This window comes from Notothenia coriiceps, unplaced genomic scaffold, assembly GCF_000735185.1.
Source record: "Notothenia coriiceps isolate Sejong01 unplaced genomic scaffold, NC01 NC01_scaffold00008533, whole genome shotgun sequence".
In the NCBI taxonomy this organism is placed as follows: Eukaryota; Metazoa; Chordata; class Actinopteri; order Perciformes; family Nototheniidae; genus Notothenia; species Notothenia coriiceps.
The window spans coordinates 34,469-50,338 of NW_011341234.1; positions in this window are offsets into that span (position 1 = coordinate 34,469).

Here is a 15,870-nt window from a genome sequence, read left to right on the forward strand (position 1 = left end):
ATGCTACATAAATCCAAAGCATAAAAGAGAGTCAGAGGAAATACAAGAGGAGGGTGTCCCATATGCAGCAGTGATTTGCCATTGCAGGCCCTTGGTCACGTTTTTCTTTCGTGCACTATACTGAGGGGACGATGCAGCAGTGAGAGCACACGCTCAGAGTCACTGGGTTGATGCACACTAACAAATACACACACATTCACGCATACTAACCCATGCCTGATTTGCAAGGGAAAGCTGAGAGTCACGCTTCCCGTCCCCGCAGCAGATTGTTGCCATGCCTCACTGGCTTCCTTGCTGCAGGCCCAGACGATGACCACGCAGCACCGTGAACTAACCCATCAGAACAGTTTGAGCTCAGGGTTAGAGGACAGTCAGCCAGAAACTTCATAAAATGTGCTGCTAAAGTGGAGATGACTTAAAAATATCACCCCAATTCAATTAAGCAGTGAGTAACCATGTTTTTGTTTAATGTTCTGTTACTTTGTTGAACTACCAGATTGGTGGTTTCAAATCTGTTCCCTGCCATGGCTTGCAATAACAGGAAGTGAAGTGGCATTTTGACACATTTCCACTTTCATCACTGTACCCATAGGTCTGGTTTCTAAAGAACCATTTTGTAAAGCTTTTATGAATGGTTGGCAACTGGATATAGTTAGCAGTATAGACATTTCTAATAAAGGAACATGAATATTCTGCGTATACTGTATTGTTATACTTATTTTGATCATATGATACGTTGTTGTAAAAGAATCCTATACAGCTGAAGAATTACACATGTGCAAACTATTTCCAAATTAATTCAAGGATCTAAAAAAACGGATTTATTTTAAAGTTAGGTGGACCAATATAAAGTGAGCATTGGTGTTAGGGTAAATCATGCTTTACATGAGATAAAGAAAATAACATTGACTCCAAAAAATGCCAATATCATTTCAATCATTTGGTTTGAATTGATGGATGGAATATATTTATTTTTGGGCAGCTTTATAGCCTCTTGTTTCTATTATTCGCCCACATAAATGTCTACAGTATGTCTATTTCCCTGTGGCTGCCAATTCATATCTTTATAACATATGTATTTATAGCTTTATAAACCCTGGCACATTGGGAAGTGTTGAGACATTTGAACCATTCAGGAAACTGTGAGGATTAACAGACAGAATTTGATCCTGAAGCCCACAGTGCTACCCATGAGGGTGACATTGTTATCATGCTGCTGCTAATAAAGTTACATTCAATCTCATTTCAACCAAAATGGCTGCCAGTAGTATCCCTTTTTTAACCTCCGACACACCTTCATGTTTCTCACTCCTTCCTGCCCCCCATCACACGCCTCCCTGCCTTGCAGTACCAGAAAAAAAGGGGGAGGTAAAATAAAATCCCCCAAATCTCGGTCTCCACAGCAACAGCAGTCAGATGACCTTGTCTCCGACTAGTTTTGCTGAGTCAGAATTTGAGGGATGGGTGAGGGGGATGAGAGTAGGAAAGAGAAGAAGAGACAGATGACACAGAGGGAAAGCCGGTGCTTATTGTTATTCAAAGTGATCGGCTGTGTGGATGCTGCTCTTGCAGACAATGCTGTGTCATTCTCATTATCAGGAAGCTGATGTCTTGAAGCATATAGACGTCCCCAGAGGACTCGGCCAGGGAACATACAGGCCCTTTGCGTGTGTGATAGTATGCAGTGATTTTGATAAGCATGATGCTGAGGTGTGAGTCAGAGCTGCTGATAAATCTCATATGTCCTGAAGCGTTAGTGCCATGGGCTGTGTTTGGGGTTTAGGCAAATATGTGTGGGCAAGATTAAAATAGTGTCTATCTTTGTGCTGCATGTGTCAGTGTATCTATTTATATGAAGCCAATCGTATGTAGATGACCATGCCTCACATTCACATGTGATTGTTGAGCAATACATTTCAACATCACACTCATAACCTGGCCTCAACTTTGGATTTAGGAATTTAGTTGTAGAAATGTGACCCCATCCGGCCGCAAAAGCACTTAGTGAGGTTTGAGACTGATGCCAGGTGATGAGGCCTGGTTTCCAGTGTGCATTCCAGTTCATCTCTAAGGTGTTGGATGTTGTTAAAGGGATCTGAGCAGGAAAGTGCATACTTTTCTCACCACATTCCAAACAAATTATTTATTTATGGACTTTGCTTTGTGCATGGTTGAATTGCCATAATGAAAAAGGAAAGGATTGTGTTGAAATCCTTATGCAAAGTTGGGACCTTTTTAAATCAGAAATCCTTTATTCGTCCGACAGTGGGAGAATCTACGGATACTAAAGTCTACATGTGTTTTTTTTAATTGCTCCAGAAGCATCTGAAAAGGGCTATGCACATACTTTTGGAAATACACAGCAAAACATTTGAGTTTGAATAGGGATGTACGGAGTGATTTTTGTGTGTGTGTGTGTGTGTGTGTGTGTGTGTGTGTGTGTGTGTGTGTGTGTGTGTGTGTGTGTGTGTGTGTGTGTGTGTGTGTGTGTTTGTGAAGGTGATCCTAGCTAATCCGGTTTTATACATGTCTGACATAATCTGTGTTCCACTCACAGTGCACAGTGAATGAGGAAAGGAGGCAGAGACAGAGAGTAGAGGGCTAAGATCTCCGGGGATAGATGATGGAAAGGCAGATGGGGTTAACAGGGATGACAGGGTAGAGGTGTGAGGAGGGAGGGAGCGACGATATTAGATGAAGAGGACAAGACAATAGGACAAAGATGAAGGAGGGAAATGCTAGGTGGGGGGTGGAAAAGTCCTCTGGGATTTAGCGTGGAAAGAGTGACAGATGACGGTCAACGAAGGTTTAGTCGTCATGGGATGGCAGATGTGTGGTTGAGTGCAGAGAGGAGGGTTGCAGGCTAGAGCAGAGTCTGTATTCAGATAAGAAATGCAAAAAAGCAGCAGCAGGGAAAAAAAGGAATCTGCCCTAATAATGAAAAGTTAGTTTGTCAGGAATCAAAATCCCTTCATGTGTTCAAAGGAGGGCGGATAATTGGTGACTTGAAAGAGAGGAAAAGATGAAAGAAAGATTTATATTTAGCAGTTCTATCAATACATACTCGGAGAAATAACTGACATTTCAGAAACATTTCACAGCTTAAGGGAATAAAACAGAACAACACATTAAAGTGCACTTAAATCTGCCTCTCCTTATGTTTTACTTTTTGTTTTTCACTACCTGACTCATCAAACTATATTCCTACAACATTTCCAATGTGCGAAACCTGAATTTTGTTGTTGTTATTCGTTCAAAAAACCTAAATGATTGTGCAGCATTGCAATCCGCTTTTGCAAAACTGCTCCTAACTTAGGTTATTATACCAATAAGGAACCATTTTACAAACAGCTACCATTGATGACAGGTCATGTATTTTGTTAAACCCAAACATGGGCCCTGAGGCTAGTAAACATATTGCAATTAAAAATAAACACATTCCAGTAGTTTTGACGAGCAAAAACGAACAATGAGGTGACACTAACTGGTGCTTTCACTTCACACTGATTTTGTTTCTGGGTTGAGTGAAGCTATGCTGGGAATTACGTCAGCAAACTCTTTGTATTAATAAGACAATAAAGAAGATCCTTTTTCCGACACTGAGACGTGCAACCAATCAAACACAAGAGGGAGGAGGTATCAATCAAGGATCGATTTTTACAAACCCACACAGTGCTGAGAGGACATCCAATAAACCAAAAATAATAGAATCACCTCTGTGGGTGTTTGAGTGCGCAGGGTCAGAGTGTGTATTCATGGCTTGGATATCAAATCAAAGTTTAGTGGTTTTAACAGCGTCTATGGGGGACTTGTGGGGTGCGTTCGAAATTCAAATACCCACACTACCATTTAGTAGGCCAAAAGTACGTAGTATGTCCTAATACAATATGTTAAATGCAATATGCAACAATAGCAGTATGTCCTACTTTATCTGGTCGCATTTTGCAGTTTGACAGCCAGCATGTTTTTCTTGCTATTCTGACCAACAGTCCTTATGCATAGCGGAACAAGTTCTTGATTCAACACTATCAAAAGAAAGATTGTCCTAATAGTATGCATATTGTATCCACCAGTACCTTGTAAGAGCAGCTGCAGTATATTCAAAATAATGTAATTTGGGAAACAGCCTTGACTTCAGTATTTCTTGGCAACAGCCCTGAATTCAAAATAAGCTTTTCAACTTGTCTTGGAAGAAAAGCAAAGGTGTTACTGATAACTTTAACAATGCCTCCATGCCATTTTAATATCCTAAAAATCTGTGGCAGCCAGCCTGAACCTGGGACAATTAATACAGCCTTAAATCATGTTATTAATGATATCTGTGCTTTTCTTGCAATGACAAGGCAAAATGTCTGCCAGAAATATATCCAGAACTTTCTCAGGTCACACCTAAATGCACACATTCATGGACAGTTACTGAAAGGTGTATGATATAATTAGCCCAAATGCACACATGACTCAACGTACGTTATTCTTCTACATTTATGGTTATATAATTTAGGTTTTATAGCATTTCGCTCCGTCCTCCCTGACCCCTCCTCCCTCTCTTCTGGTAGCTGTCCTTTCAGCACCGCTGCCACTGCAGCAAAACGCTGCTCCACCCTACCTTTGTTGCACGTTTTCTTTCTTTCTTTTTTACTACTCCACCTACACGCTAGCTACATAACACTACTCACAGGCCAGTCTGAGTAATCTCTGCAAACAGCCAACATAGAAACGGGAACAACATGCCTCGAATGTGAAGCATCGACTCTCTTCAGAAAACAAAGTGTTTTTTGGATTTATGGTTTTGATTGTTGAAATATTCATTGCTTTTAGGAGGTTTTCCAGGAAGATCATCAGCTGCTAATTTGTTGAAATTGAGTCAGCGGTCTCAATGGTAGATCTTTTTATTAACTTTGAGTAATGGCTGAAGGATTTATGACTGAAACTGAAATACATTTAGGGAATATCTTAGTCTGCAAGGCCATTAGAAGACAAACATCCATCCACTTGTTTTCCATTTTATGCCACTGCTTTTTAGGAGGTATTCTTAGTATGCACTTCAACTTCCATTAAGACTTCAAGCACCATTATATGCTAATATCCTGTAAATGGTAGCCTTCTAATTCTTTCCTTGTCATAAAGAATCTGACAGCAGACTGACAGAAGGGTTTTATATTTTAACATTTCAATATAAAATGATAAGTTAAACCAGGCTTTCTGTATCAAATTAAGGTTGTCCGTCTTTTCATAAATGTTAAACAATTGTTCAGTCAATTTTATGCCTTCACTTTTTAGGCATTACAGGGATTTTCTGTGCTACCCTATCATTACTTTAGCAGTCAAACTGTTTATCAGTGCATTATGCTTTGTCACTGACACATTCTGTACTCATTATTTCTCTCTGTATTACAAAGTTGGGAGCACTAATGATCTATACATCTCTGTAAAATCTGGCTAACTACCTTACATTTCAATCTTTTAACTTTGATAAGGTCCAATAAATATGTGACCTTTGATATGTAACCAGATCTTGTCAAAGTTCTATCCTTTTCTTTATTTTAAAGCGTTATTATCTGATGTACGACTATTGATATTGTTTTTACTAGTTCTTTGTTGTTATTTGTGTTGTTGTTATGTGGTATCTGATCCTATTCTTGTTCTCAGGTCTGTCCAGATGGTATATAGCCTATTATTCTTACAGCAGGAATAATGCCTAATTTTGACAGCTGATTTAAAAGAAAGTCTCAATTCAAATAATACAAAAATCATTGTTCTATATTTTCTAAGACGCTCAAATTTGTTTCACCCAATGTAATTTATTTTAAAAGGAAATTAGTATTTTTCTGTCTTTTTAACACCCATTTTCTCATATTCTTTTATAAATGTTCTAGTACAACTATAAAGGTGTTTTCATCTACAATGGCTGATGCCTAGGGTGCTTGGCAGGGTATTACATGCTTTTATAAAACTCTTCTGCGCAGTCTACAAATGGAATAATCGTAACACCCTGAGGTAGGCCTATATGTCAATCAAGTAGTTTGTAAGCGCCCACGCAGTCATGAGAAAAGGCTAATTAAGCAACATAAGTATGAGCACAAAGGTGTGAAGGGGCTCCCATTGTCTTCGTGTCCCCCCCTTACTTTGGTGTTCGCGGTCAAATTTGACCGGTCCTGTTTTAACTGCTATTACATTAACACAAAAACCATTAATCATCACCACCACATTTTATTTAATAACACCCTTTCACACTGTAAATATTGTATCAGACTACTGGTATACATGAAAAACTGCAGTAAATATATAAACCATAGACACTGACCGAACATGTATTGCGTGTGCCAGGTGTGTGTGATCCACATGGGGGGATGGGCACATAAGAGCGGGGAATGTATCAAATTGTTCTGTGTGTGTGTTTGTGAGTGCCAGCTGTGATTCACATGGGGGGATGGGCACATAAGGGGGGGGAACACATCTAGAGTATAAGTGTGTGTTTTATCTGATCTGGATGGTTACTAGTTCCATTTCTTTATGGCGGTCATTTTTGAAATACATGGAATACCATGGGTGTTACAAAGTTGACTAAATCATCCTAAATTCAATGAAAGTGGTGATCAGCAATTTTATATGTTCAAATGTCTACTGTGAAGGATATCATAAAGCCTTACTGCAATTGAATGTAAAACAAAAAAGTTATGATTGATGAAAGTAGTAAATCGGTCAGATTTGACCCGAAGACAACAGGAGGGTTAAAGAAAGAAATTATTTGATATTTTGAGATACGAAATAAGCCTATTCACTTTCTTAAAGTTGGATGGGAAGATTGATGGCACACTCAATATGGTCTGTATTTTAAATATAAAGCTGCAGCCAACATCCAGATTGCTTAGCTTAGCCTAGCTAGCATAAAGACCTAAAACAAAGGGCCTGGCTCTGAACAAAAGAAAAAGGCAATCGGCAGTTTAAGAACTCACTATTTAACAAGTCATATCTAATTTGTTCATCCTGAAAAAACTGCAAGAGCAAGGATAGTTGTTTTTCCTTTATTCTATTCTTTGTGCTATTCTTTGCTAACCAGCTGCTAGCTGTAGCATCATACTCTATGTTCATTACAGATGTGAGAGCGTTGTAAATATACTTAACTAAGAAAGGAAATCAATTCTGAAATAACTGGCAAGATGACATTAATTAAAGATTTATAAGAGAAGAGCGTTCATGTTCAAAGCCCCAACAGACTGGGATACTTTACCTGCTGCTATTAGATCTCTTGGATCATTGTATGTTTAAACATGCATTCTCATCTCACTTTCAACTGGTCTGCACTTGTTGTTGATGAAACTGATATTGATGAAACTGATCTGCTCGACTGTCTCTCAAATTGTAATGATTGTATGTATTACTTGAATTTTACTTAACAGACTGTACGTGGTTTTCCTTGTTTGTCATGTTTTTTTGTTTTTTGCCTTTTTGTTTATGTATGTCTGTAAGTTGTTGCTATTGTAGGGACCCCCTTGGAAACGAGATGGTGCATCTCAAGGGGTTTATCCCAATAAATAAAATAACATTTCTATATAAAAATGTCTATATAAAATGACATAAGTGGTACATTTATCCAGGAGTCATTTGACTATTCAGAGCTGATTTCTATGGTTGGCCTTGTCGTACAATTACATTATTGTTAATAATGAGATAACATTCTTGAAGTACTTAACAACGCAGAGTCATTTGTATCCCAGATGTCAATTTGCTTTATAAACGAGGTCACTAGGATGAGGGAAAAGGGCTTTTGAGTATACTATGATTATTATTCAGCAGATTAGTTTTTCACATAAAAATGATGGACCCTGTAAGCTATTAAGTCAGGCTCTCCACTAAATTATCCTTTTCAGAATTGTACTGTTGTTATGTTTTATCTACCTATCCTTAACTCCCCCTTTATTCCAGACAGCACATTTTGCTAAATGTGGTAGCCATTTTGCTGACAGATTATCTGCCCAGCTGCTTTGAAGCTGTTTGCTTTGTATGTTTCAGGTCTGCTGGGCTTGTTGTGTGTCACGCTCACTTATCTGTAAGGGTAAAGGTTTGCTTAGTTCAGACGTAGTTGGCAGTCTGCAGGAATGGGCCAAGTATCTTTTCACACTTTGCATGTGTGTGTGTTGGCATATTTCCACGCAGGCATCGTTTTTCACTCTGATAAGTGACCTGTCATGCAGAGTACGGCAAGCTGCGCCTTCCTGATATAACCGCCAAGATAGTCTATGAATGTATTTCATATATTTTGTCAGCCTTTTGCTTAGAATGTATTTGGATTCTCTGCTGCATGTGAGCTGCTATGTGTGCGTATAAGTACAGTAAGCAGCCCGGGGAGTGATGGGAATGATGAGTGTGGTAGCCGAGCTGGAGTGCAGCCATGTGCTCTGCAGGGGGAACTGGCCCTTTAATAACCATCAGCCAATGAAGCAGGGGATGCTGGGAGCATGCCGTCCTTGGGAACGACCTTGCAGGGGGGCTGTGGGATGGAGGCTAGAGAGGGAAGAGCACACTGAAGGGGCAGAGAAAGGAGAATAAGGGGAGGGGGTTGTTACGGAGGATGCAGGGAAGATGGAGGAAGCCGGGGGAAAAAAAATCATAGAAATATAGCTGCATTCATCTTCACCACAAGGGTATTACTAAAAAACACATGCCACAATAAATAGACGGATGCTTAGATGCAGACGGATGAATGAGACACAGATAGTTGAGGACACTAAGAGGATTTAAAGTTCAGCTGCGTAGTTCTGCCTCCCTCCACCTCTCTGTGACAGAGAGACATGCAGACGTCATCCCGTCCAGATTAAATTGACAGCATGCCGCGCTCTTTTATTGCATAACAATTTTTATCTGAAAGAGATGTATAAGAATAGGGCCCTGATGTAGAGGTGGTAATTATGTAAGCATGAAAACTGTGCTTGAAGTCGGGGGGAGGTGATTAAGGAGATTCAGATTTAATAAAACTGGTGAATATTAAACTAAAGTATTCCTATTGGCTGATTCGCTGAGCTTAGATGAAAAGATCTATATCTCCCACATGTCTTCATATTGATCTTCTCATGCAACATTCAGCATTATTCTGACAAGGGTATATAAAAAATGTATGCATAAAAAATGTAATGTAGACACAATCTTTAATAAAAGTGAGATACGTATAAAAATATATATTTTCTGTGTTCAGCAGCATTTGATTAATCTCGACGATAGCCTAATGATGCGTTCACTTGCAGCGGCCTGCCTCCATATGTGGTGTCAGCAGCAGTCGCAGAAGGACAGACCCTGACACCCTGACAGATGTGCAGCAGTGGGTGTGGCCCCATTCTGTTCAACATGATAGATTGAGATTATGCTTGGGTGTGTTTTGCCGTTGTGTATGTAAGTGAGAGATAGTAGAGGAGAAATTAAGACTCCAGTGCGCTTTACCATGATGGCGTGCTTCTGCACCATGTGCGTCAGTATGCAGCCGTGTGTGTGTGTGTGTGTGTGTGTATTTCATGGGGTGCTACTGCTGTACCCAATGAGTCAGTGTGATGGAGTATTAGCCTGACGCTATGCTAGCTGGGCAACCTCAGCAAGATTTTCAATATCACTGCACCCAGTCACCACAGATATGGGTGGGGCTCTGTCCCTGGACAACCATAAGTGTCACACACACACACACACACACACACACACACACACACACACACACACACACACACACACACACACACACAGTGAAGATTGCAGAAAAAGAAATACGCCTCTGCTATGCTCTCTAATTTTGGTAGCACATTAATCTTCCGCGTGATGTCAGCTGTGTGTGCGTGACTAGCTTTTAGTGTGTGTGTGTGTGTGTGTGTGTGTGTCCTTGTGTGGATGTTCCTGAATCCTGCGTCTTATGTCTCCCAGGCTTGTCTACTAAATGTGTAACTTTGCCCTTATCCTGAGCTCCTGACAGAAAGAGGCTGATGTGTGCTCATTACTGTAAGACTGTAAGACATTGTTCCCTCGGTGGGAGTGTGGAGTGTGAGTAAAGAACTGAGTAATTGGCTCTCCACTGGCCGCTGCTCTGTCCCTTCACTGTTACACACTGCAGCCCAAATGTAAGCTGATGTCTGCGAGAGGCCATGACAGGTACTGCTCATATGACATCCATCGTGACTGAAGCACTCTTTATTCAACAGCCACAGAAGGTGTAGCATTGCACTGTAGCTGCCAGGGTCACCCCCGTCAAGTCACCCTGGAGACAGGTCTCCCTGGCAACTACTCTCCCATCTCCTTCCTCCCATCCCCCCTTTTATATCCCTCCCCGTCACATTACTCATCTGCCACACACGAGAGCACAGGGGAATGCGTAAGAAACATGTAGGGAGCAGTTCAGTGTAACAGGCATGTCAGAGCCAATAACTCCACCTGCGAGAGAAAAAGAGTAAAGGTGATGATGTGTGCAACCCGTATCAAATATTCATGCACAATCTTCTATGCACATCTCAAGAAAAATACTGCAACCCAGTGCATCCTGAGAGACGCTGTCCATTCCTCTTCTCAAGGCTGGAGTACGACCATTTATTATGCTTTTGGATTCTTCAATGAGCTACAGCCGATAACAACGAGAGAGTGGTTATAATATTAGTTTCCTCCATCACCTCACGGATGATTTGTATTTCCAAATATGTAAAATCTAGGAGAGAGCTTTGATTTTCCAACCTCTACTTAGACGTCCTTTTGACTCTTTGCACCTCCTTGATTAAGCTCCTCTGTGTTAGAGGAAATTAGACCTTAAGCTTTCCTGCATCCCAACCGGTGAAATGAACATCTATGAATAGCAGAAGTTGTTTTAAAACAGGCCTCACTACTGTTTGTTTAGGAGGGCATCTATTTATGGTAAAGGCACTTAATTATTTAGCATCCATCTTGCATGCCCTTCTGTCCTTTCCCCTCGTTCTTTTTCGAATTTCTGTTTTTGTTGTGCCAAATGCTTTACTCTGATCTTATATCTTAACGATTACAATACACCACTGTGTATATTGTAATAAATATGTTATTATATTGTAGTGTAATTGTTTTACTTGGGCTTCTTATGTGTATGTAAATATTTGTAGTATATTTTAATATATATATTTCTTGAATTGGGCATTTTACTTTCACTTATGTTTTTATAAATATTTGTATATATATCTTTATTTTTTTGCAAAATCTATCTTCTTATGTATACATGTTTGTATGATTTTGAATTCAGTCATCTTTTATTTTCTAAAATGGAGCAACTGGAAACCTAATTTCCAGAACGATAAATACATTTTTCAGATTCTGATTAAATTGTGGCTTTTTTTCTTCTTTTTCATTAGAATTATGCAACAAATACATTATTATCAATTCTATGATTCTGAAGGTCTCTTGCTTTAGGGAGATTAAGGAGCTGGCCAGAGTGAGGATTTTCTCTTCTATATTTTACCCCATCTTGTGTCCCTTACAGTTCATATTTGTTCGCTCCGTCCTCAGCCGTCTCCCACTCTCAGCCCCCTCTCTTCTTCTCTCTGCTCCTTCCCCCTCTTCATCCCTTTTGAACAGACTCAATGAAGGTCTAAATTTAGCTGTAACACGTCAGTTACACGCAATATTTTACTGCCCTAGATATTGGGTCTTACATATGCATGTTCACATCCAGCATCTTGAGAGGATGTGTGATTGTGTGCGTGTGAGTGTGTGTGCAGAATGTGTGTGTGCAGAATGTGTGTGTGCAGAATGTGTGTGTGCAGAATGTGTGAACAGATGAGCAATGTGAGTGGGGTGACCGTAACGGCTGATTGGCTCATTCCCTGTCCTTTGAGCCGTCCTATGATGCTTAGAGGAAGAAGAACTTTCAAGGTTATGTATGCCAACATATGGGGGACATGCAGCTAGCAACAACTGCACACACTCATGCACAGGAAGTGAAGCAAAACCTTATCCTTGGAAAGACCTGGGGGATTTTCACATTTCCATTTAAACTGCTGCAGACATGTTATAGCAGTAAATCACAGGTCATCAAATCCTCAGAAGAGCAGGCTGAGAGACAGGCTGAGAGACAGGCTGAGAGACAGGCTGAGAGACAGGCAGAGAGACAGGCTGAGAGACAGGCTGAGAGACAGGCAGAGAGACAGGCAGAGAGACAGGCTGAGAGACAGGCTGAGAGACAGGCTGAGAGACAGGCTGAGAGACAGACAGAGAGACAGGCTGAGAGACAGACAGAGAGACAGGCTGAGAGACAGACAGAGAGACAGACAGAGAGACAGGCTGAGAGACAGACAGAGAGACAGGCTGAGAGACAGACAGAGAGACAGACAGAGAGACAGGCTGAGAGACAGGCTGAGAGACAGACAGAGAGACAGGCTGTATTAATGAGAGTTATTAGGAAAAGTCAGGTTTTTTTCTGGTTCTCAATCATTAGCTGTGTTTTTGCATTTTATTATATGATTATGTAATATTAAAATAATTAACCTAAAAGCTTTTCCCAAAACTTTATTGGGTAAAGGACTGATGTTTGCATATAACCTTGTATGCAATGCAAATCCGCAGATTAAATGAATTGGAAAATAATGAGTATTTGCAACAAAACCAGTTAATTAATATCACCTTTCTATGTGGACGTGGGAGGGAAACAATGCGATGCTAGACCTGCGAGATGATAAATAAACGTGCTAAAATTCTTTACATTTGAAAACACAAAAAGATAGCAATTAATTTCTGACTGGAAATAACAGTTTGACAAATCATATCACAACTGAGAACCAATCACACAATAATGCTTAATTGTAAGTAAATCCCTCCACAATCTAGTAAGTGTACCTTAAGAACTACTAATATTACTTTCAAGCATTAGAAAACATTATATTTTCCAGCATGAATCTGTGCCTGCTGGCCACACTGACTGCCTAGCTACACTTAGTTATTGGGACCAGATAACCCACAATCCAGCTCTAAACTAACGCTGGTGTATTACCCCGAGGATGCTGGCAGTGGCAGGGGTCAATTAGGATTAAGCTCTGCAATATTACACACTGTTGACCTACTGTTGACAACTAAAGTGAAAAGGTTAAACTCAATCTTCCATGAATATAATTAGGGCTGGCATCTTTGTGTCCTTGTGTCTCTGCTCGTAGATTTCATTGATGATTTCAAACCTTGGTGTTTTGTTTCCATGAGAATGATGGAGACCTGTGGGTGTGGCTGCAGTCTTTATCAAATTAGAACAAGCATCTGGACAATCCCTGGCAGGGTAACACACACACACACACACACACACACACACACACACACACACACACACACACACACACACACACACATACCTATGCTTGGCTACTTAAATGGAGTAGGTCTAACCCACAAATTACTCATAACTCATGCTATTTTAGTTTGCACATGCTAACATGTTGTGCTACTAAATCAAGGCTTATTTACTCAGACTAAAATATCAGTCAGGCCATTCATCACTATGTGAAAACAGGTCGTTATTCAAGTGTTACCCTGGCAGCCATTAGTGTGTCAGTGTGTGTGTGTGTGTGTGTGTGTGTGTGTGTGTGTGTGTGTGTGTGTGTGTGTGTGTGTGTGTGTGTGTGTGTGTGTGTGTGTGTGTGTGTGTATGAGATGCCAAGGTTGCACATGTGCCCAGAAATGTGTTTGGGGATTGAATTGAATGAGGGCTGTTGGAGGAGCGGGAGTTTGGAAGAGAACCCAAGAGGCACTCAGTTGTTCAAATGTTGTGTCAGCACTGGGGAATGAAACATCTGGCTGTGTGTGTGTTTGTGTGTGTGTGTTGGCCTCGTCTAACTGGTTTCACACATTTACTCAATCGGTTGCAAACAAACAGAGTAAGCGGGCTGATTGGGATCTCTGGGAGCACAGAGGGCGCTGCATTGTAAATAATCCTGATTAAACATTTTGTGTCTATTTCATTTGAGTGAACAGCCCTTATTTAACCACGATAAACAGGTGGAGTAAAAGCTGATCTTGGCCCTGATTCAAGTGGCTTTTCTTCTCTATATTTGTGTATTTACTGAAGCTTCATAATCCTGACAAATTGAAGGATTAATAAATGACTGCAGACTCTTATTTACACAGAGTGAGGGGTCGTAAATTTTAACATGGATGGTAAATAGACTGCTTTTTATATAGCGCTTTGTTCCAGTCTTTACGACTCCTCGAAGCACTTTACATATAAAAGTCATCATTCACCCATGCTGAGGAAATAGCAGAGGCTACCATGCAAGGTGCCTTTCAAGGAAGCTGGCATGCACACACTGTCCCCTTGTGTGGTATGAAGGTTTTTATGCATGTGAACGGTCTGCAGGGTCACAAACCCTCAAAGTACACCCTGTAGCGAGTAAAACTCTAACACAGAGAAGACCTGTCTATTCTGCCCCAGAACGCCTCGTTGGACATTTCTCTTTTTCACATTTTTCTTTTTCACATTTTTTTCTTTCTGGTCACTCTGGCGTAACGACGACCCGTTGGCACCAATTGGTGCTGCAGCCCCTTCAGCACCCCCCTTCCCGCGTCCATGGTGTTCGGGCTGAGTTTCTGGCTCTCTCGCAGACCCCACGCAGCAACCAGGAAATGACACCAGTAACCCAGCTCACACTGTCTGCTCCTCGAGCCTCAAAGGGCGGAGCAGCGTTAAGGCAGCGGATAAGTCATGTTTACTCACACTGACTAATCTTCCGTACCACAAGCTCAATAAAATATGACTGCACCTCAGACCACCGCGCAGGCTCTATCCTACATACGATACCTGCCTTTGTTTGTTCGCATTAATACTTGCATCTTCTCCTGATTTCATTAGAAAGGATCTGTACTTCTATTCGAGAGTCGCTCGTCGTTTCGCTCCACAAAATTAAAGCTCGAGCACATGATATTTGCATATGTCTTATAAGACCCTTCGTAAAAGCATTCAATTATCCATACACTATCACTTCAACCACTACTATTTCGTGTGTGGTGTGCTAACTATATACTCCTGAGGGAAGGCAGTGAAAAGCTGCGCGCTCAGCTCTTCCTGTGACAGTTCTAAGATTTCAGTAGCAGCGATAAGGTTAAGAGCCGTTGCGGATAGGTGAGGGGGGAGGCAGGAGCTCCAACAAAGCGTGTGAGGGAACAAGAGGTGTATGATAAAATGGAAGAACATCTGCAGATGATCTTGCATCTAGATAATAACTCTCACCCCTACAGAGATCCGCGTGCCCGCACGGTCACTGATCTCAGCGCCAGAGATCGCTTTACTTTGGATACCCCGATATTTGCAACTCGCGACTTAAGATAGTTGGTTCTGTCGTATAAGGTCAGAGTTTTAACAACGAGAGGTGTGATTGAAGACATTTCTCAGTAGACCTCATCAATGGAATATTAATGATCAGTAGTAAATTGCCATGTCATGGTGAGGGATACTTAAGAGACTAGCAAATGGAGAGTTTTAATCCCGGGCCAACGTGAGCAGCGTCCCACAAAGGTGCATCTCCCCCCGTCTGATGGTCCATCTCTAATACCCACAGCAGCGCCATGGACACTCCACATACAGGAGAATGCTATTGCATAGTTCTTACTAGCATACATCTCGCGCACCACACACATTGAATGCCGCTGGCAAGAGAGTACAGACAATCCTTTAGAGCAAGACACTCAGAGCTTTGAATTAGTACAGATTATCTCGCTGTTGAAAAACTTCAGGTAAGATTAAGATGAGTGACTGAGAGATATTAGTACTTGGAAAATACTACTTGGAGTAAGAATAAGTATATTCGAAGCTCTTTGTAAAATAAGTTATGGACTTTTTCTTATCAACTAAGATATGTTTAGAAAATGTTTTCAACATGGATGACTGAATTTATTTGAAAAGTG